Source organism: Chiloscyllium plagiosum, unplaced genomic scaffold, assembly GCF_037043375.1.
Source record: "Chiloscyllium plagiosum isolate Xiang-an unplaced genomic scaffold, Cpla_swu_hap1 HiC_scaffold_43, whole genome shotgun sequence".
Taxonomy (NCBI): Eukaryota; Metazoa; Chordata; class Chondrichthyes; order Orectolobiformes; family Hemiscylliidae; genus Chiloscyllium; species Chiloscyllium plagiosum.
Window position 1 is genome coordinate 12,945,124 of NW_028270181.1, and position 27,719 is coordinate 12,972,842.

Genomic DNA, 27,719 nt, shown 5'->3' on the forward strand with positions numbered 1-27,719 from the left:
GGGCAGTGTGTCAGGGGGCAGGGTGTCGTGGGTCAGTGTGTCAGGGGGGCAATGTGTCAGGGGGGAGTGTGTAGGGGGCAGTGTGTCAGGGGTCAGTGCGTCAGGGGGCAGTGTGTCAGTGGGCAGTGTGTCAGGGGGCAGTGTGTCAGTGGGCAGTGTGTCAGGGTGCAGTGTGTAAGGGGGCAGTGTGTCAGGGGGCAGTGTGTCATGGGGCAGTGTGTCAGGGGTCAGTGTATCAGGGTGCACTGTGTCGGGGTCAGTGTGTCAGGGGGCAGTGTGTCAGGGGTCAGTGAATCAGGGGGCAGTGTGTCGGGGCAGTGTGTTAGCGGAAGTATGTCAGGGATGCAGTGTGTCAGGGTGCAGTGTGTCAGGGGAAGTGTGTCAAGGTGCAGTGTGTCAGGGTGCAGTGTGTCAGGGTGTGGTGTGGCAGGGTGTAGTGTGGCAGGTTGAAGTGTGTCAGGGTGAAGTGTGTCCGGGGAAGTGTGTCAGGGTGTAGCGTGTCAGGGGGCAGTGAGTCAGGGGGCAATGTGCCGGGGGCAGTATGTTTGGGGCCAGTGTGTCAGAGGGGCAGTGTGTCAGGGGAGCAGTGTGTCCGGAGGCAGTGTGTCAGGGGTCAGTGTGTCAGGGGGCAGTGTATCAGGGTGCAGTGTGTCAAGGGCATTGGGTCAAGGGGCAATGAGTCGGGGACAGTGTATCAGGGTGTAGTGTGTCAGGGTGCAGTGTTTTAGGGTGCAGTGTGTCAGGGGCAGTGTATCAGGGTTCAGTGTGCATGTGGGAGTGTGTCAGGGTGCAGAGTGTCAGGGGTCAGTGTATCAGGGTGCAGTGTGTCAGGGTGTAGTGTGTCAGGGTGTGGTGTGGCAGTGTGTAGTGTGGCAGGTTGAAGTGTGTCAGGGTGAAGTGTGTTCGGGGAAGTGTGTCAGAGTGCAGTGTGTCAGGGTGTAGCGTGTCAGGAGTCAGTGTGTCAGGGAGCAGTGTGTCAGGGGCAGTGTGTCAGAGGTCAGTGTGTTAGGGTTGTAGTGTGTCAGGGTGCAGTGTGTCAGGGGGTAGTGTGTCAGGGGACAGTATGTCAGTGTGCAGTGTGTCAGGGGGTAGTGTGTCAGTGGACAATGTGTCAGGGTGCAGTGTGTCAGGGGGTAGTGTGTCAGGGTGCAGTGTGTCAGGGTGCAGTGTGTCAGTGGGCAGTGTGTCAGGGGGCAGTGTGTCAGTGGGCAGTGTGTCAGGGTGCAGTGTGTAAGGGGGCAGTGTGTCAGGGGGCAGTGTGTCATGGGGCAGTGTGTCAGGGGTCAGTGTGTCAGGGTGAAATGTGTTGGGGGAGTGTGTCAAGGTGCAGTGTGTCGGGATGCAGTGTGCCCGGGAGAGTGTGTCAGGGTGTAGTGTGTCAGGCAGCAGTGTGTCAGGGTGAAATGTGTCAGTGGGCAGTGTGTCGGGGGCAGTGTGTCGGGGACAATGTGTCAGGGGGCAGTGTGTCTGGGTGCAGTGTGTCAGGAGGGAGTGTGTCGGGGAGAGTGTGTCAGGGTGCAGTGTGTCAAGGGACAGTGTGTCAGGGGGAGTGTGTCAGGGTGCAGTGTGTCGGGGGCAGTGTGTCAGGAGGGAGTGTGTCGGGGGGAGTGTGTCAGGGTGCAGTGTGTCAAGGGGCAGTGTGTCAGGGGGTGTGTGTCGGGGGGCAGTGTGTCAGGAGGCAGTGTGTCAGGGGGCAGTGTATAAGGGGGCAGTGTGTCGGGGGCAGTGTGTAAGAAGGGAGTGTGTCAGGGGACAGTGTGTGAGGGGGCAGTGTGTCGGGGGAGAGTGTGTTGGGGGGCAGTGTGTCATGGGGCAGTGTATCAGGGTGCAGTGTGTCAGGAGGGCAGTGTGTCGCGGCAGTGTGTCAGGTACAGTTGGTCAGGTGGCAGTGTGTCTGGGTGCAGTGTGTCAGGGTGCAGTGTGTCAGGGGGCAGTGTGTCAGGGGGCAGTGTGTCAGGGTGCTGTGTGTCAGGGTGCAGAGTGTCAGGGGGCAGTGTGTCAGGTGGCAGTGTGTCGGGGGAAGTGTGTCAGCGGGGCAGTGTGTAAGGGGGCAGTGTGTCGGGGGAAGTGTGTCAGCGGGGCAGTGTGTAAGGAGGGTGTGTGTCAGGGGCAGTGTGTCAGGGGGGAGTGTGTCAGGGGACAGTGTGTCAGGGGGTAGTGTGTCAGGGGTCAGTGTGTCAGGGGGCAGTGTGTTGGGGGAAGTGTGTCAGGGTGCAGTGTGTCGGGGGAATGTGTCAGCGGGCAGGGTGTCCGGGGGCAGTGTGTCGGGGGGGCAATGTGTCAGTGTGCAGTGTGTCAGGGGGCAGTGTGTCAGGGGGTCAGTGTGTCAGGGTGCAGTGTGTCAGGGGGCATGGTGTCGGGGGGAGTGTGTCAGGGTGCAGTGTGTCGGGGCAGTGTGTCAGGGGGCAGTGTGTCGGGGGCAGTGTGTCGTGGGGCAGTGTGTAAGAGGGCAGTGTGTCGGGAGGCAGTGTGTCAGGGGCAGTGTGTCAGAGGCAGTGTGTCGGGGGTCAGTGTGTCAGCCGGACAGTGTGTCAGGGGGCAGTGTGTCAGGGGGCAGTGTGTCAGGGGGGGAGTGTGTCAGGGGGGAAGTGTGTCAGGGGGCAGTGTTTCAAGGGGCAGTGTATAAGGGGGCAGTGTGTAAGAAGGGAGTGTGTCAGGGGGCAGTGTGTCAGGGGGGAGTGTGTCAGGGTGCAGTGTGTCAGGGGGCAGTGTGTCAGGGGGCAGTGTGTCGTGGGTCAGTGTGTCAGGGTGCAGTGTGTCAGGGGGCAGTGTGACGGGGGAGTGTGTCAGGGTGCAGTGTGTCGGGGGCAGTGTGTCGGGGGCAGTGTATCGGGGGCAGTGTGTCGTGGGGCAGTGTGTAAGAGGGCAGTGTGTCGGGAGGCAGTGTGTCAGGGGCAGTGTGTCAGAGGCAGTGTGTCGGGGGTCAGTGTGTCAGCCGGATAGTGTGTCAGGGGGCAGTGTGTCAGGGGGCAGTGTGTCAGGGGGGAGTGTGTCAGGGTGCAGTGTGTCAGGGGGCAGTGTGTCAGGGGGCAGTGTGTCGTGGGTCAGTGTGTCAGGGTGCAGTGTGTCAGGGGGCAGTGTGTCGGGGGAGTGTGTCAGGGTGCAGTGTGTCGGGGGCAGTGTGTCGGGGGCAGTGTATCGGGGGCAGTGTGTCGTGGGGCAGTGTGTAAGAGGGCAGTGTGTCGGGAGGCAGTGTGTCAGGGGCAGTGTGTCAGAGGCAGTGTGTCGGGGGTCAGTGTGTCAGCCGGATAGTGTGTCAGGGGGCAGTGTGTCAGGGGGCAGTGTGTCAGGGGGGAGTGTGTCAGGGGGTAAGTGTGTCAGGGGGCAGTGTGTCAAGGGGCAGTGTATAAGGGGGCAGTGTGTAAGAAGGGAGTGTGTCAGGGGGCAGTGTGTCAGGGGGGAGTGTGTCAGGGTGCAGTGTGTCAGGGGGCAGTGTGTCAGGGGGCAGTGTGTCGTTGGTCAGTGTGTCAGGGGGGCAGTGTGTCAGGGGGGAGTGTGTAAGTGAGCAGTGTGTCGGGGGTCAGTGTGTCAGGGGGCGGTGTGTCAAGGGGCAGTGTGTCATGGTGCAGTGTGTAAGGGGGCAGTGTGTCAGGGGGCAGTGTGTCAGAGGGGAGTGTGTCAGGGGGCAGTGTGTCAGGGGGGCAGTGTGTCAGGGTGCAGTGTGTAAGGGGACAGTGTGTCGGGTGGCAGTGTGTAAGGAGGGAGTGTGTCGGGGGCAGTGTGTCAGGGTGCCGTGTATCAGGAGGGCAGTGTGTCAGGGGCAGTGTGTCGGGGGGGCAGTGTGTCAGTGTGCAGTGTGTCAGCGGGCAGTGTGTCAGGGGGTCAGTGTGTCAGGGTGCAGTGTGTCAGGGGGCATGGTGTCGGGGGGAGTGTGTCAGGGTGCAGTGTGTCGGGGCAGTGTGTCAGGGGGCAGTGTGTCGGGGGCAGTGTGTCGTGGGGCAGTGTGTAAGAGGGCAGTGTGTCGGGAGGCAGTGTGTCGTGGGGCAGTGTGTCAGAGGCAGTGTGTCGGGGGTCAGTGTGTCAGCCGGACAGTGTGTCAGGGGGCAGTGTGTCAGGGGGCAGTGTGTCAGGGGGGGAGTGTGTCAGGGGGGAAGTGTGTCAGGGGGCAGTGTTTCAAGGGGCAGTGTATAAGGGGGCAGTGTGTAAGAAGGGAGTGTGTCAGGGGGCAGTGTGTCAGGGGGGAGTGTGTCAGGGTGCAGTGTGTCAGGGGGCAGTGTGTCGTGGGTCAGTGTGTCAGGGTGCAGTGTGTCAGGGGGCAGTGTGTCGGGGGAGTGTGTCAGGGTGCAGTGTGTCGGGGGCAGTGTGTCGGGGGCAGTGTATCGGGGGCAGTGTGTCGTGGGGCAGTGTGTAAGAGGGCAGTGTGTCGGGAGGCAGTGTGTCAGGGGCAGTGTGTCAGAGGCAGTGTGTCGGGGGTCAGTGTGTCAGCCGGATAGTGTGTCAGGGGGCAGTGTGTCAGGGGGCAGTGTGTCAGGGGGCAGTGTCAGGGGGTAAGTGTGTCAGGGGGCAGTGTGTCAAGGGGCAGTGTATAAGGGGGCAGTGTGTAAGAAGGGAGTGTGTCGGGGGCAGTGTGTCAGGGGGGAGTGTGTCAGGGTGCAGTGTGTCAGGGGGCAGTGTGTCAGGGGGCAGTGTGTCGTGGGTCAGTGTGTCAGGGGGGCAGTGTGTCAGGGGGGAGTGTGTAAGTGAGCAGTGTGTCAGGGGTCAGTGTGTCAGGGGGCGGTGTGTCAAGGGGCAGTGTGTCATGGTGCAGTGTGTAAGGGGGCAGTGTGTCAGGGGGCAGTGTGTCAGAGGAGAGTGTGTCAGGGGGCAGTGTGTCAGGGGGGCAGTGTGTCAGGGTGCAGTGTGTAAGGGGGCAGTGTGTCGGGCGGCAGTGTGTAAGGAGGGAGTGTGTCGGGGGCAGTGTGTCAGGGTGCAGTGTATCAGGAGGGCAGTGTGTCAGGGGCAGTGTGTCGGGCACAGTTGGTCAGGTGGCAGTGTGTCAGGGTGCAGTGTGTCAGGGGGCAGTGTGTCGGGGGGCAGTGTGTCAGGGTGCTGTGTGTCAGGGTGCAGTGTGTCAGGGTGCAGTGTGTCAGGGGGCAGTATGTCAGAGGGCAGGGTGTCAGGGGGCAGTGCGTCGCGGGGGGCAGTGTGTCAGTGTGCAGTGTGTCAGGGGCAGTGTGTCAGGGCGCAGTGTGTCAGGGTGCAGTGTGTCAGGGGGCAGTGTGTCGTGGAGAGTGTGTCAGGGTGCAGTGTGTCGGGGGCAGTGTGTCAGGGGGCAGTGTGTCAGGTGGCAGTGTGTCAGGGGGCAGTGTGTAAGAGGGCAGTGTGTCGGGGTGCTGTGTGTCAGGGGCAGTGTGTCAGGGGGCAGTGTGTCGGGGGTCAGTGTGTCAGCGGGGCAGTGTGTCAGGGGGCAGTGTGTCGGGGGGGAGTGTGTCGGGGGGCAGTGTGTCAGGGGGCAGTCTGTCAGGGGGCAGTGTATAAGGGGGCAGTGTGTCGGGGGAAGTGTGTAAGAAGGGAGTGTGTCAGGGGGCAGTGTGTCAGGGGGGAGTGTGTCAGGGTGCAGTGTGTCGGGGGGCAGTGTGTCGGGGGCAGTGTGTCAGGGGTCAGTGTGTCAGGGGGCAGTGTGTCAGGGGGCAGTGTGTCATGGTGCAGTGTGTAAGGGGGCAGTGTGTCAGGGGGCAGCGTGTCAGAGGGGAGTGTGTCAGGGGGCAGTGTGTCGGGGGGCAGTGTGTCAGGGGGCAGTGTGTCAGGGGGCAGTGTGTCAGGGGGGCAGTGTGTCAGGGTGCAGTGTGTAAGGGGGCAGTGGGTCGGGCGGCAGTGTGTAAGGAGGGAGTGTGTCAGGGTGCAGTGTGTCAGGGGGCAGTGTGTCAGGGGCAGTGTGTCGGGGGTCATTGTGTCAGGGGGGCAGTGTGTCAGTGGGGAGTTTGTAAGGGGGCTGTGTGTCGGGGGTCAGTGTGTCTGGTGGCAGTGTGTCAGGGGGCACTGTGTAAGGGGGCAGTGTGTCGGGGGCAGTGTGTCAGGGGGCAGTGTGTCGTGGGGAGTGTGTCAGAGGGCAGTGTGTAAGGGGGCAGTGTGACAGGGGGCAGTGTGTCAGGGAGGCAGTGTGTCAGGGGGCAGTGTGTCAGGGTGCAGTGTGTCGGGGGTAGTGTGTCAGGGTGCAGTGTGTCAGGGTGCAGTGTGTCAGGGTGCAGTGTGTCAGGGGGTAGTGTGTCGGAGGCAGTGTGTCAGGGGGTAGTGTGTCAGGGTGCAGTGTGTCAGGGGGTAGTGTGTCAGGGGACAGTATGTCAGTGTGCAGTGTGTCAGGGGGTAGTGTGTCAGTGGACAATGTGTCAGGGTGCAGTGTGTCAGGGGGTAGTGTGTCAGGGTGCAGTGTGTCAGGGTGCAGTGTGTCAGGGGATAGTGTGTCAGAGTGCAGTGTGTCAGGGGGTAGTGTGTCAGGGTGCAGTGTGTCAGGGTGCAGTGTGTCGGGGGTAGTGTGTCAGGGGACAGTGTGTTAGGGTGCAGTGTGTTGGGGGTAGTGTGTCAGGGGACAGTGTGTCAGGGTGCAGTGTGTCAGGGGTAGTGTGTCGGGGACAGTGTGTCAGGGTGCAGTGTGTCATGGGGTTGTTTGTCAGGGGGTAGTGTGTCAGGGGACAGTGTGTCAGTTTGCAGTGTGTCAGGGTGCAGTGTGTCAGGGGGTAGTGTGTCAGGGTGCAGTTTGTCAGGGGGCAGTGTGTCGGGGGTAGTGTGTCAGGGGACAGTGTGTCAGGGTGCAGTGTGTCAGGGGGTAGTGTGTCAGGGGGCAGTGTGTCAGGGTGCAGTGTGTCAGGGTGCAGTGTATCAGAGGGCAGTGTGTCAGGGTGCAGTGTGTTGGGGGTAGTGTGTCAGGGGGTAGTGTGTCACGGTGCAGTTTGTCAGGGTGCAGTGTGTCAGGGGGTAGTGTGTCAGGGGACAGTGTTTCAGGGTGCAGTGTGTCAGGGGGTAGTGTGTCAGGGGACAGTGTGTCAGGGTGCTGTGTGTCAGGGAACAGTGTGTCAGGGGACAATGTCAGGGTGCAGTGTGTCAGGGGATAGTGTGTCAGGGGACAGTGTGTCAGGGTGCAGTGTGTCAGGGGGTAGTATGTCAGGGGGCAGTGTGTCAGGGTGCAGTGTGTCAGGGTGCAGTGTGTCAGGGGGTAGTGTGTCAGGGGCAGTGTATCAGGCTGCAGTGTGTCAGGGGGCAGTGTATCAGAGTGCAGTGTGTCAGGCTGCAGTGTGTCAGGGTGCAGTGTGTCAGGGTGCAGTGTGTCAGGGTGCAGTGTGTCAGGGGGTAGTGTGTCAGGGGACAGTGTATCAGGCTGCAGTGTGTCAGGGGGCAGTGTATCAGAGTGCAGTGTGTCAGGCTGCAGTGTGTCAGGGTGCAGTGAGTCAGGGTGCAGTGTCTCAGGGGGCAGTGTGTCAGGGGGGCAGTGTGTCAGGGTGCAGTGTGTCAGGGTGCAGTGTGTCAGGGGACAGTGTGTCAGGGTGCAGTGTGTTAGGGGGTAGTGTGTCAGGGTGTAGTGTGTCAGGGTGCAGTGTGTCAGGGGGTAGTGTGTCAGGGGACAGTGTGTCAGGGGGCAGTGTGTCAGGGGACAGTGTGTCAGGGTGCAGTGTTCAGGGGTGTAGTGTGTCAGGGTGCAGTGTGTCAGGGGGCAGTGTGTCAGGGTGCAGTGTGTCAGGGTGCAGTGTGTCAGGGGGCAGTGTGTCAGGGGGGCAGTGTGTCAGGGGGCAGTGTGTCAGGGTGCAGTGTGTCAGGGGACAGTGTGTCAGGGTGCAGTGTGTCAGGGGGTAGTGTGTCAGGGTGTAGTGTGTCAGGGTGCAGTGTGTCAGGGGGTAGTGTGTCAGGGGACAGTGTGTCAGGGGTCAGTGTGTCAGGGGACAGTGTGTCAGGGTGCAGTGTGTCAGGGGTGTAGTGTGTCAGGGTGCAGTGTGTCAGGGGACAGTGTGTCAGGGTGCAGTGTGTCAGGGGTGTAGTGTGTCAGGGTGCAGTGTGTCAGGGGGCAGTGTGTCAGGGTGTAGTGTGTCAGGGGGCAGTGTGTCAGGGTGTAGTGTGTCAGGGTGCAGTGTGTCAGGGGTGTAGTGTGTCAGGGGTGTAGTGTGTCAGGGGGCAGTGTGTCAGTGTGCAGTGTGTCAGGGTGTAGTGTGTCAGGGGGCAGTGTGTCAGGGGGCAGTGTGTCAGGGTGCAGTGTGTCAGGGGTGTAGTGTGTCAGGGGGCATTGTGTCAGTGTGCAGTGTGTCAGGGTGTAGTGTGTCAGGGGGCAGTGTGTCAGGGTGTAGTGTGTCAGGGGGCAGTGTGTCAGGGGGCAGTGTGTCAGGGGGCAGTGTGTCAGGGTGTAGTGTGTCAGTGTGCAGTGTGTCAGGGTGTAGTGTGTCAGGGGGCAGTGTGTCAGGGTGTAGTGTGTCAGGGGGCAGTGTGTCAGGGGGCAGTGTGTCAGGGTGGGGCAGTGTCACAGTTTCTCCCTTTATTGTTCCGTCGTGTTTGAGTCGATGAGACCCCTTTCCGCTCCCTCGTATCTTGTTGATTTAAGATCTTGATCCATTCCCCTTGTCCTGTTTTGAAGTCTATGTTACACCTCCTTATGGTGTTGTGATGTTGAAATCTGGGCACATTAATGAAGTTTGTGTCTTGAAATGCTTTGTAATTATACTTACACCGCCCCTTTTCCATCCTCTGAGCTTCCTCAAGCATTCCCCAAATACCCACTGCCTGCATCAGTGACGGTGGTCCCAGACTGTATCATCTAAGTTCCCCTAGCTAGCATCTTGCAATCCTGCAACACCCACCAGCTGGATGGATGAGTCAAAAATCACGTGACACCAGGGAATAGCAAATGGATTTATTTTAAATCACAAGCTTTCAGTGCGCTGCTCCTTCGTTGGGTGATGGTGGTGGGTACACAGACCATTAGCTGCAGGATTGCCCCCAGCCCATCCCGACCTGGGATTGTAGCGCGATTTTGTTTAATCTCTGCTGGGTCACGTTTTCTGGAGACTGGGGGCGTCTGACACCGTACAGTCAGGGTGAAGCCTCACTGCCACCTGTTCCTGGGCAATTATAGATGGGCAGTAGACACTAGATGTGCCAGCGATATTGGCAATGAAGGAAGAGAAAACGATGCCACCCATTTGTTGGCAACCGGGCAAACGGCAGTGAGAGATGAATGATCGGCTCGATAATCTTGGCGATATTGCCTCTTGGTGTTAACGTCACGTGCCCAACATTAGTCAGCTCGGTTCAGTTGGTTGCAATCTTACTTCTGAGGCTGTAAGTTCAAGCCCGTTCCAAAACTGACGTGTGTAATCTCGGTTCACACTTCAGTGCTTTTTCAAACAGAGGCTATGCTTGCCAGTGAGACAGGCATTAAGAGATCCCAAGGCACTATTTGAATAAGAGCAGAGATTTTTTTTCTGATATCCAAGCCAACATTTTTCCTTCAACCAACACCATTAAAAATAGATTTAGAGCTCAATCATCTCCAACGTGCCTGTTTTGCCTGAGCTCAGAATGTTTGTCCACATAGTTACAGTTGCTACCCTTCTGAGGCACTTTGATCGGGGTACATCACTTTGGGGTGTTTGAGAAATGTGATGATAATTCAGAAATGCAAGCCTTTTCCATTTGCTCTGCGACAGTATATGCCAAGGGAATGATTGTACAATATGCTAAATTTTATTGTTTAGTCAGAAGCCTGAACACACCCACCAGCCGGTTTTGCAACAGTTTCGACCGTGCTGTTGTTAGAATACTGAATGGACTCACAAACCCTGAGCATTCGCCTGTACCTGCGTTTTGTTTTTACCGCTGTTTACCTGTTGTTTACTTATCTATGCTATTTAACTCTGTGATCTGCCTGTATTGCTCGCAAGACAAAACTTTTCACTGTGTCTCGGTACACGTGACAATAAATTCAATTTAAAAATTTCAATTCAATGAGTATATTTTACTGCAGCAGCAGATTATTTTAAAATGGACCTCTTACTGACTAGTCATGATGTGGAGAAGCCAGTGTTGGACTGGGGTGGACAAAGTTCAAAATCACCCAGCACCAGGTTATAGTCCAACAGGTTTATTTGGAAGCACTTAGCTTTCGGAGCGCCGCTCCTTCATCGGGTAGCTGCGGAGCAGGATCACAACACACAGTTTTGTTGGTGGGCCAGAAATTGAGCCCTCAGCGGAGAACTTCAATCTCTTCTAGTTGAAGGGTGTGGTCCGATAAGTTGACGATCAATTTCCCCGTGGTGATAACGCTTTCAACCGGGATGCCAGGTCAGGCTTGGATACACCTGGTGGTGATGCCAAGTTTCTCCAAGTTCTTGGTGTGCATGTACGTGGTGTAGTCCTGTCGCCTTGTCCATTTGGCAGTATCTCGTAGCTGTATTGCTATATCTTGAGCGCAAGCTGAGAGTGTGGACTCAATCTTGATCTTTGTATCTTATAATCCTGCTCCACAACCACCTGATGAAGGAGCAGCGCTCCGAAAGCTAGTGCTTCCAAATAAACCTGTTGGACTGTAACCTGGTGTTGTGTGATTTTTAACTTTGACTGGTCATAGTCAGCTTTAGGCAAGTGCAAATCCCTTCTGGGTCCAGTTACCGAAATAAGGAACTTTGCTCTTCTTACCATTTCCTTATCGGTTCCAAACTTCAGAATCATGGAAGCACATTGTTCAGCCCACACCGATCCTCCGAGAGCATCCCACCCTCACAGTCACTCTCCATTTCTCATTGGCTGACCCACCTATCCTGCACATCCCTGGGCAGTTTAGCACAGCCAATCCAGCTAACTTCCACATCTTTGGACTGTGGGAGGAGACCAGAGCACTTGGAGGAAATCCATGCAGATACAGGGAGAGCGTGCTAACTCCACACAGACAGTTGCCCGAGAGTGGAATCGAACCCAGGTCCCTGGCACTGTGAGAAAGTAGATCTAACCACTGAGCCACCCCAGAACCCTGATGTTTTTAAACTTCCACCCTTTCATTTATCGGTCTTGCATTTCTGTTACAATCATGGTGTGTTAGAGAATTCGGGTCCTTATCTACACACACAGTGTTGAAGGTTGGACAGCCAAGGGCATTTCGAGGGCACTAACCATATTGTAAAAGATTAATTCAGATACCTAGTTACTGCGAATAATAATTGGCATTGACATCAATCCGTGACTTTGAAAGTGCCACCTTTACTAATCAGACTAGAAACAAGTGGACAGTTTCTGAGGGAGTTGACATAACCTTTTTATGTCTGTTATTTTAATGCAGATGTTGACATGTTTTGTTTAAGTGGTATCAGGAAGATAGCAGACAGAGGAATGTCACAAATTAGTGCGACAGTGCGGGTTACATAAAGCATCATTTGCTTTTCCCATTTGACATTGTCTTGTGAATGGTCTTCAAAGGGGAACAGCTTGGGGATTATTGACCACATGTTAATCATGGGCTATCTCTAGGTCACTGGCTGTTTTCAGGAGAGCTGATGAGTACTTTATTTAAAAACATTGCTTATGGGATATGAAGCATTGCTAAGCAAAAATAACATTTGTTACCAGCCAGAATTCCAAGTCAGAATGGTTAAAAATCACACATCACCAGGTTATAGTCCAACAGGTTTAATTAGAATTACTAGCTTTCGGAGCGCTGCTCCTTCATCATTGTGGTTGTTTCCACAACTACCTGATGAAGGAGCGTCGCTCTGAAAGCTAGTAATTCTAATTAAACCTGTTGGACTATAACCTGGTGTTGCGTGATTTTTAACTTTGTACACCCCAGTCCAACAGCGGCATCTCCGAATCAAGTCAGAATGGTGTGTGTGTGGTTAAGATGGGAAATTGCAGTAATGTGCCATCTGCTTCCTTTGTCCTTTTAGGTGGGGAGAGGATGTGGGTCTGGAAACTGCTATTGTTGGTTAGTTGGTGCAGTGCATTTTATAGATGGCACACACTGCTGCCACTGTCTGTCAGTGCTGAAGGGAGTGAGGTTTGAAAGTGGGGCGTGTGGCTGGGCTGCTTTGTCCTGAACAAAGGTGTTGAGGTTCTGAATGTTGTTGGAGCTGCACCTATCCAGGCACGAGGGGAATACTCCGACACACTCCTGACTTGTGCCTTGTAGTTGGTGGTTTAACAGTGAAGACAAAGAGCAGCATCAGGTCTTCAACACATTGAATAACTGCAAACAGGATCTGATAGGATTAGATTAGATTCCCCACAGTGTGGAAACAGGCCCTTCAGCCCAACCAGTCCATACCAGCCCTCTGAAGAGTAACCCACCCAGACCCACTTCCCTCTGACTAATGCACCTAACACTATGGGGCAATTTAGCATGGCCAATTCACCCGACCTGCACATCTTTGGATTGTGGGAGGAAACCGGAGCACCCGGAGGAAACCCACTTGGTGGACTGACTGAATGGTACATGATAACTCAACAAATTGGCACATTGCTAAGTGAAAATCTCATAAGCTAATCATCTCAAATCTGGAGTCAACCTAGTGACGCTCCTCTGCACCTACTCCAGTGCCAGTACATCCTTTCTCAAGTAAGGAGACCCAAACTATACATACTACTTCAGGTGTGCCCTCACCAACACCCTATACAGCTGCAGCATAACCTCCCTGGTTTTAAATTCCATCGTTCTAGCAAGGAAGGACAATATTCCATTTACTTTCTTAATTACCTGCTGCACCTGCAAACCAACTTTTTGTGATTCATGCACAAAGATGCCCAGGTCCCTCTGCGCAGCAGCATGCTGCAATTTTTCACCATCTTAAATGATAGTCCCTTTTGCTGTTATTCATATCAAAATAGATGAGCTCACATTTTCCAACATTGTACTCCATCTGCTAGACGTTTGCCTATTTACCTAATCTATCCTTCTGCCGTCTTTTAGTGTCCTCTGCACACTTTGCTCTACCACTCGTGTTAACGTCATCTGCGAACATTGGCGCACCGCATTTAGTCCCCAACTCTAAATCATCTATGTAAATTCTGAGCAATTGTGACCCCAGCACTGATCCCTGAGGCACACCACCAGCTACTCATTGCCAACCAAAAAAAACACCCATTTATCCCCAGGCTTTACCTTTGTTAGAGAACCCATCTTCTAGCCATGCTAATCCATTACCCATAATGCCATGCACCTGTACCTTAAGCAGCAGCCTTTTGTGTGGCAACTTGTTGAATGCCTTCTGAAAAATCCAGAAACACCACATCCACGTTTCCCTGTTGTCCACTGTGTTCATAACGTCCTCAAAGAATTCCAGTAAATTAGTTAAACATGACCTGGTTTTCATGAACACGTGCCCAATGGGAGAATATCTCACTATTTCTCCCTTGACTATAGATTCACGCATTTTCCCCACTAAGCTAACTGGTCTATAGTTACCTGCCTCTTCTCTACCTCCTTTTTTAAACAGTCCACTCAGTCAGGTCCACTGCTGTGACAGCCAGTAATCAGAGGACACATTCTTAATTTAACTGGCAAACGAAGAGGGGAAAGGGTTTGGCAGGGAGAGCAGGAGGAGAGGTAAGACAACACTTTTCTCTACAAAGTTAAAAATCACACAACATCAGGTTATAGTCCAACAGGTTTAATTGGAAGCACGAGCTTTCGGAGCGACGCTCCTTCATCAGGTGATAGGGAGCGTTGCTCTGAAAGCTAGTGCTTCCAATTAAACCTGTTGGACTATAACCTGGTGTTGTGTGACTTTTAACTTTGTACACCCCAGTCCAACAGCGGCACCTCCAAATCATTTCTCTACAATGATATTTTACGATGTGCCTGAAATGATGGAGGAAACAGTTTCAGTTGTACACCTCCGCGAAGGGAAATTGAATAAATATTTGCAAAGCTGGTGGAGGGCGTATCACAGCTATCAGCAAGGAGCAGAAACTAGTTAGCGAATTATTTCAAAGAGCGAGCAGTCTCAATGAGGTCTGTCATGACAATGGAACATACCTTTAGCTCACCACCAGTGTATCAATTTCATAATCCTAATGTGTGCTTTTTAAAAGAAAATTGCTACAGCCAAAGCAGATAACCGTGGGTGTAAATTCCACAGTTGCCTAGGGAGAGGCAGCCTGGAATGTCACACCGAATGTTTTGTCAAGGAAACATCAAAAGGAGGAACTTAAAAGGGGAGAGATGTATGATAAACTATCTTGTAATCTCCAGGGAGTTATCTCAGTCTGTGAAGGTGATGGGAGAAATGACAGCAATGGAGGAGAGATGGATGCTGTACCTTCCAGTTTGAAGGATATATAAGAATATCCTTCAAACTGGAGCCATTCGCCCATGGTCTGGGTGTGCTATTGGAAGACGGGGTGCTAGTAAGCTGAGGTGTAGCAGCCTGGGTTTGTATAGTTTTGCTGTGAAGATCAGACTCAAAGAACCATTCACTAGTCACCTCTACATTGGAGGGGAAGGACTTTATGACCCTGAGTGGTAGAAACTAGCTCACTAGCAGGCCCCTCAAATGGAAACAGAAAGAAAGGATTTCAACTAACCTGCAAAAACAAGAATCCTGAAATTGACTGTTCAACTATCAACATACACTATTGCAGATGACACCAAAATTGGAGGTGTAGTGGACAGCGAAGAGGGTTACCTCAGATTACAACAGGATCTGGACCAGATGGGCCAATGGGCTGAGAAGCGGCAGATGGAGTTTAATTCAGATAAATGCGAGATGCTGCATTTTGGGAAATCAAATCTTAGCAGGACTTATACACCTTAATGGTAAGGTCCTAGGGAGTGTTGCTGAACAAAGAGACCTTGGAGTGCAGGTTCATAGCTCCTTGAAAGTGGAGTCGCAGGTAGATAGGATAGTGAAGAAGGTGTTTGGTATGCTTTCCTTTATTGGTCAGAGTATTGAATATAGGAGTTGGGAGGTCATGTTGCAGCTGTACAGGACATTGGTTAGGCCACTATTGGAATATTGCGTGCAATTCTGGTCTCCTTCCTATCGGAAAGATGTTGTGAAACGTGAAAGGATTCAGAAAAGATTTATAAGGATGTTGCCAGGGTTGGAGGATTTGAGCTACAGGGAGAGGCTGAACAGGCTGGGGCTGTTTTCCCTGTAGCATCGGAGGCTGAGGGGTGACCTTATAGAGGTTTACAAAATTATGAGGGACATGGATAGGATAAATAGACAAAGTCTTTTCCCTGGGGTCGGGGAGTCCAGAACTAGAGGGCTTGGGTTTAGGGTGAGAGGGGAAAGATATAAAAGAGACTTAAGGGGCAACGTTTTCACACAGAGGGTGGTACGTGTATGGAATGAGCTGCCAGAGGAAGTGGTGGAGACTGGTACAATGACAACACTTAAGAGGCATTTGGATGGGTATATGAATAGGAAGGGTTTGGAGGGATATGGGCCGGGTGCTGGCAGGTGGGACTAGATTGAGTTGGGATATCTGATCGGCATGGATGGGTTGGACCGAAGGGTCTGTTTCCATGCTGTACATCTCTATGACTCTATGAATCAATTTAAACAGGCTTTCTTGAGTTAACAGAAGAGCGATTTTATTAATTGTTAAAAGATGAGAAAAAAAAAACGCAACGCACATACCTGAAATGAAATGTGAGTCCGAAACAAAAGTAATGTTAAATGATATAAGGATCAGTCTCAAAAATAGAAATTGCAGGAGAAGCTCAGCAGGTCTGGAAGCATCTGTGGAGAGAAATCAGAGTTAACATTTCAAAATGAATGATCTTTCCTCTAAAGTGATCCTTCCTCAGAACTGAGTTCTGACAAGGATTACATAGACTCTGACCTGGTGGTGTGTGATTTTTAAGATCATAAGACCCAGAATTAAAGCAAAAGATTACAAAGTGATGTAACTGAAATTACCTATTAAAAAAGACCTGGATTGTTTGTTAAGCCTCTCGTCTTTTAGAATGACCATGTTGGTTTCAGTTCTTTCATATGTATATATCAGAACTTTTTTAAAAGTTGCATTCCCAAGTGAACTTTAACAATTGATGTCATGTTGGCCCAGATAATGTATTGAGGGTGTGAGGTGCCCTGTGTGAGGCTGTCTGTGCCCCAATGGTCATATCAAAATGGTCACAACTCATATTAAAGTTATTGAGCTAGCCAGGGCTTTTTCAGGTGGACGAGACCGTGTATCGTGGAGTTGTAGAAAGGACATATGACACAAACCATGGGAGAGCCCACTGCTCCTTCGTTCTCTCCACAACAGTTTAAAGTGGCCTTGATTACATACCAGCATGATCTGCAACTGCACCTTAATTCTATCGCTTAATGCCAAAAGTGTGCATTGCAACAGTCAGTAATCAGAAACTGTGCTGTAACCTATAATCACGATCGTGTTCCTGTTTCTCCCTCAATTATATTTTTTGCTGCTAAGTTCCTTTTTGCTGATGGCAATTTTCTAACCAAAAGGTTCCTATTTACAGCAATTCAGCTTTGGTTTGGACGCTCTAGGGTTCTGTATAAAGCTATTTAATTTTGTCTTCTTATCCACAGATGCTTGTAAAGTAGACTGCTGTGTTTTGGAACTGTTTGACCATTTTCCAACCGAAAGGATCTGGAAAAAAACATGTGTTTTTCTTACAATATACAATGTGCATTCATCTCAGTTTGGATGCAGAAAAACCCTCTGCCCATGCTGGTCAAACGCTAATGAAGACTTCTCCAAGATCAACAGTAAATCATTCACAGCCCTCACTCAGTGATTGATAAATCGCCCACACCCGCTGTCCTGCAAACTCTCTGGTTCCAGCAACTTCGCAGGGGACAGTGGTTGGCTTGTCTTTCTGACGTGATGGTGGGAGATTAAAACAAGTTAGAAAAACACTTCAAATCATTCAGTTACTTTTAAAAACCAGGAGGCTGCAAGGTCAGTTCAATCCAGCTGAGGCTGCGACATCAGTGTTTAAAGAAAGGAAGGAAATACTTGCATTTGTATAGCATTTTAGGAAATTCTAAAGCACTTCGCAGCCAATTAAATACTTAGAATTATACAGTCATACAGTATGAAAATAAACCCTTTGGTCCAACCAGTCCACACCAACCATGTTCCCAAACTCAACTAGTCCCACCTGCTTGCATTTGGCCCATATCTCTCCAAACATATTTTATTCATGTATTTATCCAGATGTCTTTTAAACGTTGTAACTGTACTTGCATCCACCACTTTCTCTGGCAGTTCATTCCACACATGAACCACTCGCTGTGTAAAAACATTGCCCCTTCAGGTCTTTTTAAAATCTTTCTCCTCTCACCTTTAAAATATGCCCCCTAGTTTTGAACTCCCCCACCTTTGCTATTCACCTTATTCATGCCCCTTATTATTTTATAAACCTCAATGAAGCCACCCCTCAATTTCCTACACTCCAGTGAAAAACATCCCACTCTATTCAACCTATTTTTATAACTCAAACCCTCCATTCCCGGCATCTCCCTGGTAAATCTTATCTGAACCTTCTCCAGTTCAATGATATCCTCCTTATAACAGGGAGTCCAGAACTGCACTCGGACCTCCAGAAGAGGCCTCACCAATGTCCTGCACAACCCCAACATGGCTTCCCAATTGCAATACCAAATGGTGTGAGCAATGAACGCAAGCATGCTAAATCCCTTCTTCGTCACCCTGACTACCTGTGATGCAAATTTCAAAGAATTATGTGCCCGGACCTCGAGATCTCTCTGTTCTACAACATACACACTTAATGGTAAGGTCCTGGGAAGTGTTGCTAAACAGAGAGAGAGAGACCTTGGAGTGTAGGGTTATAACTCCTTGAAAGTGGAGTCACAGGTAGATACGATAGTGAAGAAGGCGTTTGGTATGCTTTCTTTTATTGGTCAGAGTATTGCGTAAACAAGTTGGAAGTTCATTTTGTGGTTGTACAGGACATTGGTTAGGCCATTTTTGGAATATTATGTGCAATTCTGGTATCCGTCCATCTGAGGGGTGTTGTCAAACTTGAAAGGGTTCAGAAAAGATTTACAAGGATGTTGCCAGGTTGGAGGATTTGAGCTATAGGGAGAGGCTGAACAGGCTGGGGCTGTTTTCCCCTGGAGTGTCGGAGGCTGAGGGGTGACCTTATAGGTTTATAAAATCATGAGGGGCATGGATAGGATAAATAGACAAAGTCTTTTCTCTGGGGTGGGGGAGTAAAGAACTAGAGGGCATAGGTTTAGGGTGAGAGGGGGAAGATTAAAAAGGGACCTAAGGGGCAACTTTTTCACACAGAGGGTGGTACGTGTATGGATTGAGCTGCCAGAGGAAGTGATGGAGGCTGGTACAATGACAACATTTAAAAGGCATCTGGATGGGCATATCAATAGGAAGAGTTTGGAGGGATATGGGCAGGGTGCTGACAAATGGGACTAGATTGGGTTGGGATATCCGGTTGGCATGGACGGGTTGAACCAAAGTGTCTGTTCCATGCTGTCCATCTCTATGACTCTATGAATACCTAAAACCCAGCTTGTATGACTCCTGCCTTTGCTTCTATTTATTCAATTTAAATTCCATCTGCCACTCCTCAGCCCATTAACCCAATGGTGAAAATCTCATTGTAATCTTAGATAACCTTCTTCACTGCCCACTGTACCACCTATTTTGGTGTCATCTGCCAACATACTAACCATGCCTCCTACATGCTCATTCAAATTGTTCATATAATTGACAAACAAAAATGTAGCCACTACTGATCCCTGTGGAACACCACTGGTCACTGGCCTCCAGTCCGAAAAACAACCCTCCACCACCACCCTCTGTCTCCTACCATAAGTTTGTATCCAATTGGCAAGCTCACCCTGAAACCCATGTAATCTAACTTTATTAAATAGCCTACCATTTGGAACCTTAACAAAGGTTTTACTAAAGTCCAAGTAAACAACATCTACTGCTCTACCCTCATCAATCTTCTTAGTTACTTCTTCAAACAACTCAATCAAGTTTGTGAAACACATTTTCCTTCACACAAAGCCATGCTAACTAACTCTAATGAGTCATTTGCTCTCCAAATGCACGTAAATCCTATATTTCAGAATTATCTTTAACAACCTGTTTAAGAAAGGTGGTAAGGAACTATAGACCGGTGAGCCTGACCTCGGTGGTGGGCAAGTTGTTGGAGGGAATCCTGAGGGACAGAATTTACATGTATTTGAAATGCCAAGGACTGATTAGGGATAGTCAACATGGCTTTGTGCATGGGAAATCGTGTCTCACAAACTTGATTGAGTTTTTTGAAGAAGTAACAAAGAGGATTGATGAGGGCAGAGCAATAGATGTGACCTATATGGACTTCAGTAAGGCATTCGACAAGGTTCCCCATGGGAGACTAATTAGCAAGGTTAGATCTCATGGAATACAGGAAGAACAGGGAATACAGAACTGGCTCAAAGGTAGAAAACAGAGGGTGGTCGTGGAGGGTTGTTTTTCAGACTGGAGGCCTGTGACCAGTGGAGTGTCACAAGGATTGGTACTGGGTCCTCTACTTTTTATCATTTATATAAATGATTTGGATGCAAGCATAAGAGGTACAGTTAGTAAGTTTGCAGATGACACCAAAATTGGAGATGTAGTGAAGAGGGTTACCTCAGATTACAACAGGATCGTGACCAGATGGGCCAATGGGCTGAGAAGTGGCAGATGGAGTTTAATTCAGATAAATGTGAGTTGTTACATTTTGGGAAAGCAAATCTTAGCAGGACTTCTACACTTAATGGTAAGGTCTTGGGAGTGTTGCTGAACAAAGAGACTTTGGAGTGCAGGAATGTCAGACAGCCATGATCGTATTGAATGGCAGTATAGGCTCGATGGGCCAAATGACATGCATTTACCCCGGTGAACTTGCAGTCGACTGTAGAAAGAGCTGAGTTGGAGATACAATCACTGTTCTGAGCTCAAAGCTGCATTAGCAAGCTTGGGCCAGTCCTATAATCCCAGCTGATGTTATTACTGGGCACGTTAGTTCCAGACTGACATCAGGCTTGTTTTTGGTTTTAAGATGATCTTTAAATGAAACTTAAACTCACAATGCAGCAGATTTGGTTTTAACAATCAAATAAGAATCTATGGCACAAAAGAAATGAAGATAAAATTGAATAAACAAAACAATTTATGTATAACACAGTTTGTAGATTCCAAAACACATTAACTCCAAACACACTCCTTTACGGTAATCAAACACCCCGGAGAGAATTCTCTTCTCTGTCCAACCTCAGGGATTAATTTGATTGATGCATCAATTCTTGGTCTTGAGATTCTGACAGTACCCTCCTTGATTCTCCCTACAACTGAGCTCAGATTTTCTCAGCTTCAAATATTCTCTTCATGGTTTTAACCATAGACTTATGATCTGGAAATTTGAAATTCCTTATACTGAGGTAACCTTTTTCTTAACACTTCTAAAGCACTTAATGTCTTTAGCTTCAACCATGACTTCTGCAAAGGTTATGGTAAGAGGGCTTTATTCAAGCTGTAGCTCCTTCTTTTAAGCTGATAAACAATTCTGGATCCTTCTCATTTAAGCCACATACACAACACTGTTTATTTTGTTCACTTGTGAGAACTCTTCCAATATAATCAGATTCCCATTAATTTGGAATAAATGAATCCAATTTTAACTTCTGTACAGCCACTTGTAGAGTTATAGAGCTGCATAGCATGGAAACAGACCCTTTGGTTCAAATTGTCCATGCCACCCAGATAGCCTAAATAAATCCAGTCCCATTTGCCAGCATTTGGCTCATATCCCTCTCAAACCCTTCCTATTCATATACACATCCAAATGCCTTTTGAATGCTCTGATTGTACCAGCCTCCACCACTTCCTCTGGCAGCTCATTCCATACACTCATTACCCTCTGCGTGAAACTGTTACTCCTTATGTCCCTTTTAAATCTTTCCCCTCTCACTTTAAACCTATGCCCTCTTGTTTTGGACTCCCCTACCCTGGGGAAAAGACTTTGACTTATCCATGCCCCTCATGATTTTATAAACCGTTACAACCTCAGCCACCATAGCTCTCACAGCCCCAGCCCATTCAGCCCATTCAGCCTTTCCCTTTTGCTCATGGCCTCCAATCCTTGTCAATCTTTTCTGAATCCTTTCAAGTTTCACAACATCCTTCCCATAGCAGGGAGACCAGAATTAAATGCAGTATTCCAAAAGTGAGCTAACCAATGGCCTGTACAGCCGCAACATGACCGTCCAATTCCTGTTGCCATGGAGAAAGGCAGTACTGGGCTCATTTTAACAAATGTTGTCAATTAGTTTGTCGGGGGTTGAAGGCAATCTCAAAAAGGCACAGATCCAGTTGAGAGCACCAGAAGTTGTTAATGCTGCACAAATCTAGATTTGGCTATTAAACAATTTTTAGATTACTTACTTACAGTGTGGAAACAGGCCCTTCGGCCCAACAAGTCCACACCGACCCTCCGAAGAGCAACCCACCCAGACCCATTCCCCTAACACTACGGGCCATTTAGCATGGCCAATTCACCTAACCGGTACATTTTTGGACTGTGGGAGGAAACCCACGCAGAGAATGTGCAAACTCCACACAGACAGTTGCCTGAGGTGGGAGTTGAACCCAGGTCTCTGGCGCTGTGAGGTGGGAGTTGAACCCAGGTCTCTAACCACTGAGCCACCGTGCTGCCAATGGGGGATTGCAACATAATGGTCATGATACTGGACTAGCAATCCAAAAGCGTAGATGAATAATGGAGGCAAGGCATCAGTTCAAATCCTACCATGGGAGTTAAGGGTAATTTAAATTCAATTAACTCATAATACCTGAGTAAAATAATTCATAATAATGGTCATGAAACAACTCAGTTGTTGTAAAAAAAACATTTGGCTTATTAATGTCTTTCAGGAGAGGAAATCTGCCATTCTTACCTGGTCTGGCCTATATGTGACTCCAGAGCCACAGCAACGTGGTTGACCTGTGCGGCCAAGTTCAAAGGCAGTTAGAGGGGAGAATTAAATGCTGGCCTTAGCAGTAGTGTCTACACCTCAACAACAGATGGAGGGTTTGAGTGATGGGGAAGAGTCAGGATAGGCTACAACTATTTCCACTGGAGCATGGAGGGGTAGGGGCCAGTAGCAGGCAGGTGGAATGAGTTTAGATTGGGAACATGGTTCACATGGACTGGTTGGACCGAAGGGTCTGATTCCATGCTAACTGACTCTAAACAACAAAAAAAAATGTGGCACATTTGAAAGGTAAATTGTTCAAACGCTTTTCGGAATCAGAATTGTGCTTGACTGAATAGCTGAAGGAATACGTAGCAAAGGTTTTTTTTTGGAAGATAAGAAAAACCAGAAATTTGTGGAAATGCTGAGCAGGTCAGGAGAGAATAACAGGGTAACATTTCACAGAAGGTGCCGGCAAGAAGAAGACAGGCGCGCTTCAAGGGTTAATTGACAGAAGTGCTCGAAACATGAGTCAACAGGATGAATAATGAGAGAAAAACAAGGAAGCAGAGGACAGCAGAGACGTCAGGAGTGTGTGACCCACCAACGGGTGGGGACTGGCACATGACAAACAAGCTGCTGTCTTCTAGCAATGTTACTTCTGGGAAATTTGCAGGCGTTTTTCTGAAAAACCATTCCAGTGGCATATGTCACTAAAACAACCACAGGAAGGAATCACAGTCAGCATTGTTGGAGACTGAAGAAAGTCTTCACGATGAAGGTCACTGATTTAATTTTTATTGTAAAACATTTTGGGGGTTGGTGCAGGTGATTTACCAACAATGTGAGAAATCCACTTCACAATTAAAAGGCACAGCTTTAGAGTGAACAGCTGTAGACAGAAGACAAATCCTGATTTTATGGCCAGAGATTGTGGGATTTTTACGACTGTTTTGGGTGGCATGATTTTGGGATTGTGCCCACTTTTCTGTCATGGTTAGGAAGTACAACTCCTTTTTGTCGTTCTCCCCGTGATTTGTTTCACAATTCCTCACTGCATGAGTAGATCCAAAGCTCCCGGTGAAACATTGCCACTGGCTTCAGCGTTGGTGGGCGCCGAGGCAAATGGGTTAAACCCGACCCTGCTCCCCTTGCTCCCGGTCACCGTTCTTTCATTATGGCCAGAGAGTCAGAGGCAGGAATGGACCCAATGGTTAAACAGCTGCTGGGCACTCTCTGTCCCTCATACTGGGTGAGGTTAAAAAAAACACACACCCTGGTATGTCACTATCGACAGGAACCAGTTCATTATTCAGCAGCCTGTAACTTGAGAAGCTGCCAGAGTTCACTTGCTTTCTCATTCCTCAGCAGAATTGAGACAACTATGTTCAGGACTAAGTTAAAAAAAAATCACACAACACCAGGTTATAGTCCAACAGGTTTAATTGGAAGCACACTAGCTTTCGGAGCGTCGCTGAAGGAGCTAGTGCTTCCAATTAAACCTGTTGGGCTATAACCTGGTGTTGTGTGATTGTTAACTTTGTCCACCCCAGTCCCACACCGGCGTCTCCAAATCATGTTCAGGACTGTTTTCCTTTCTGTGTTGTGCCTTTTACGGTTCCAGGTTTTCTGCTAACAGCCCCTCCACCCCACAACCATCCTGCTCCCTCCTGAAGAGGCCGGATTATGCGCCTGCTACCCTCAACGCCAATGGCCATTCGTCATGTGTGAGCCAGGGCAGAAGGTGACAGCAGGTGAACTGAACGGGCCCCTTGCCACACTGGGCCCCTGGTCCTGATCTTGCCCACACCCACTTGGCAAGGATATAGATTGTTGGGTAGCAATGGTACTCCATTCACCACCAACTCCCCATCAGATCCCCTCCCTACATTCTCCCGTTTCCCATCCTCAATTCACAAGCTCTAAGAAGAATGTAGACATGACGCCCCGGTGGTGTTATCACTGAACTCTCAATCCAGAGACCAAGGGAATGTTCCAGGGTCCCAGGTTTAAATCCCACCATGACAGTTGGTGCAACTGGAATTCAATAAAAAAAGTCAGGAATTAAGAATCTATTGATGATCATGAATCCATTGTTGAGTGTTTTAAAAAATCCATCTGGTTCACTGATGTCCTTTAGGGAAGGAAACTGGTGTCCTCACCTGCTCTGGACTACATGTGACTCCAGACCCACTGGTTGACTCTTAACTGTCCTCTGGGAGGGACAATAAATGCTGGACATCCTTCATCCCATGACTGAATTGACAAAAGAGGATTGCAATGATCTTGATGCCAATTTGTCTGAATTGGTTATTACGCACCTCTGGGGGCAAGGTGGACCTGAACTTGGGCCTCCCGGTCTAACAGTAGGGACACTACCACTGCGCCGCATGGGCCGGTGATCAAATCTGGGAGTCAAAAGAACTGACATTGGCCTTCATCAGCGTGAAAATCACAGCTAGGGCTGCCAACTATTTTCTGTCCACTGCAGCTATGAGATGGAAAGTATTGGGCAGTGAGCCCAGGCTATCCCATCATGCACGGCTGATGGGTGAGCTTTTCCACTGGTTGGGACTGTTCATAACATCAGCCCTCATCTCCAAGTGGTGGGTAAGCAAACATTGATGGCCATGGAAAATCAGCTTGCGTACAAAATGTAGCATTAATCCCACTACCCGCCTGGGTGAATGACCTCCCCTTCTTGTCTCGTCTGTTTTGTACCATGTCCAGTGTGGTTTCTGCTCCTGGAGTCTTGCCAGTTTTGGAAATAGTGTAGCCTTCTTGGCGTAGAATGTTCGCACTGTTCTGGAATGCATGCTGGAGCTTGGCCCATTTCTGCCTGGATGTGTTTTGCTCTCGACATTCTCAATAGCATGGCTCAACTAAAATCCCTTAACAAAGCGTGCCCAGCCCTGTTTCACCTCAGATCAGTGCCTCCTTATCTCAGTGAAGGTTAGGGCCTAGTTAATGATACAACTGAACTATGTGAATGCAATCACACGCAGTGTAACTGGCTAGGATCCCCATGCGTTCCACAACATGACAACAGATGAAGCTTTAGCTGGTCCCACCTTCCACACCTGGATATCAGTAACTGCTGTGAACTTTCAGGGTTATCAAGAGGCTCTTGTGGCACTGTGATAATGTCCCTACCTCTGGACCAGGAGGCCTAGGTTCAAGGGCGTGGCATGGTGGCTCAGTGGTTAGCGCTGCTGCCTCACAGTGCCAGGACCCGGGTTTGATTCCGGCCTCTAGCAACTGACTATGTGGAGTTTGCACATTCTTCCCATGTCTCTGTGAGTTTCCTCCCACAATCCAAAGATGTGTGGTATGGTGGCTCAGTGGTTAGCACTGCTGCCTCACAGCGCCAAAGTCCTGGGTTCAATTCCCGCCTCAGGCAACTGTCTGTGTGGAGTTTGCACATTCTCCCCGTATCCGCGTGGGTTTCCTCCCACAATCTAAAGATGTGCAGGTTAGGTGGATTGGCCGTGCTAAATTGCCCATAGTGTCCAGGGATGCGCAGGCCAGGTGGCTTAGCCATGGCAAATGCAGGGTTGCAGGGATTGGGACTGGGACTGGGTCTGGGTGGGATGCTGTTTGGTGGGTTGGAGCGGACTGAATGGACCGAATGGCTTCTTTCTGCACTGAGCTTGGGAACAGCATAACTCCATGCCCGATTCATCAAAACTGCAGGTGCCAATTCCAAGCTTTTCACCAGTTCCCTGACCTTACCATTGAAGACCCGAGTCCCACACGTTGTGTGCTGATCATGTGGTGAAACTTTGATAATAGTTAAGCAGGCAAGTACAATACACACATGTCCTTACTTAATCCCAATCCCAGAACTATCTATGGTTCTAGTAGAGAACCAACAAAGCTCAAGAAGCTCAACACTAGCCAGCCCACTTGATTGGGACAATATCCATAAACTCCACTCCCTGCCAATGAGCCTCATCAACAGCAATGTGTACTATAAGATGCACTGCAGAAACTCATCAAATCCTTTGGACACCTCCTTCAAAGCCCATGACCTCTACCATCGAGATACAACAGATGCATGACAGCACCACTAATTGTAAGTTCCCCTTCAACCTACTCACCATCCTGACTTGGAGATACATCGCCGTTCCTGCACTGCCACTGGGTCAAACTCATGGAATTCCCACCCTTCCAGTCATTTTGGGTCGACCCACAGCATGTGGACTGCAGCAGTTCAAGAAGACTCATTGAAAGCTCCTTGAAAGTGGAGTCGCAGGTAGATAGGATAGTGAAGAAGGTGTTTGGTATGCTTTCCTTTATTGGTCAGAGTATTGAGTACAGGAGTTGGGAGGTCACGTTGTGGCTGTACAGGACATTGGTGAGGCCACTGTTGGAATATTGCGAGCAATTCTAGTCTCCTTCCTATCGGAAAGATGTTGTGAAATTTGAAAATGTTCGGAAAAGATTTACAAGGATGTTACCAGGGTTGGAGGATCTGAGCGACAGGGAAAGGCTGAACAGGCTGGGGCTGTTTTCCCTGGAGCGTCTGAGGCTCAGGGGTGACCTGAGAGATCACCTCTCCACCCCCCCCCCCCCCCCCCCCCGAGGCTTCCAGCCTCAGTCCTAATGAAGGGCTCCTGCCCGAAACATCGATTTCCCTGCTCCTCGGATGCTGCCTGACCTGCTGTGCTTTTCCAGCACCACTCTAATCTTGACTCTAATCTCCAGCATCTGCAGTCCTCACTTTCACCCTGCCAGAGGATGTGGTGGAGGCTGGTACAATTGCAACATTTAAGAGGCATTTGGATGGGTATATGAATAGGAAGGGTTTGGAGGGATATGGGCCGGGTGCTGGTAGCTGGGACTAGATTGGGTTGGGATATCTGGTCGGCATGGACGGGTTGGAAAGACGGGTCTGTTTCCATGCTGTACATCTCTATGACTCTATGACAGCTCATCACCACCTTCTCAAGGGCAACTAGGGATGGGCAATAAATGCTGGCATTGTCGGACACACCCACGAGTGAATAAAGGCCAAGGAAGGCTGAGTGAAATCTGTGCCATCAGGACATGGGGCGCGAGGTGAGAAAACTGTTCAAAATGGTCCACGATTTTTGTACAACGTGTTCAGTTCTCCCAAGCTGCAGAGGATGGTGGCACGTGAAAGTAAAGAGAGAAGGAATTCTCGGCTTTGACCCTTGTTCAGTGTTTAGTTCGCTGGGCTGGCGTTTGGAGGCACTTCCACTGACCTCAGTGTCAAGAGCAGGAAACCAAACAAAATTCCGAGGACAGGGTGCGTGTGGGAATGGGAGGATGCAGGAACGGGATGAGCCACTGTGTCCTACACTCAGCAGCTGGAGGAAGTTCGACTGGAATCACCAGCATAAAGAGACGAGGGAAAATAACTGTGGAAAACCAAATCAGAAAGGTGTAATAATGGGTCCAGTTTACTGAGAACAGAAAATCTTCTGTGACTGACACCTCTATAGGTGTGCCATGTGCAAACTCTGAACTGTACTGTGAAGCTCGTTGCCCCAGTGAATGTGGGTCAAAACGTGTGGCGTTGGAAAAGCACAGCAGGTCAGGCAGCATCTGAGGAACAGGTGAGTCAACATTTCAGGCATAAACCCTTCAGCAGGCCTGAAACGTCGGTTCTCCTGCTCCTCGGACGCTGCCTGAGCGGCTGCGCTTTTCCAGCGCTGCATCTTTTGACTCTGACCTCCAGCATCTGCAGTCCTCAACTGCCCCCAGTGAATGGCCCTCTTTCTGCTGCAACCGAAATCCCTTTTCTCCCTGCTGACTGTTAGAACCACGCCTGTGCTGAAGTGTGTATCAATTTGAACAATATGTTAAAAAGTTGCAGATGCAGCCAGATAAAGTTCT

At 50.0% G+C, this 27,719-nt stretch overlaps 1 long non-coding RNA gene across 2 annotated transcripts in view; it reads right to left on the reverse strand.

Moving 5' to 3' along the window:
- Window positions 1-8,800: 8,800 nt before the first annotated feature.
- Window positions 8,801-27,719, reverse strand: part of LOC148137436 (uncharacterized) — a 102,068-nt gene continuing 83,149 nt past the window's right edge. For both annotated transcript variants that reach the window (XR_015754299.1, XR_015754298.1), the window contains exons 2-3: window positions 15,531-15,632; window positions 8,801-9,351 (exon numbers count right to left, since the gene is read on the reverse strand). This is a non-coding gene — a long non-coding RNA (uncharacterized LOC148137436). The remainder of the gene's footprint in view (window positions 9,352-15,530; window positions 15,633-27,719) is intronic.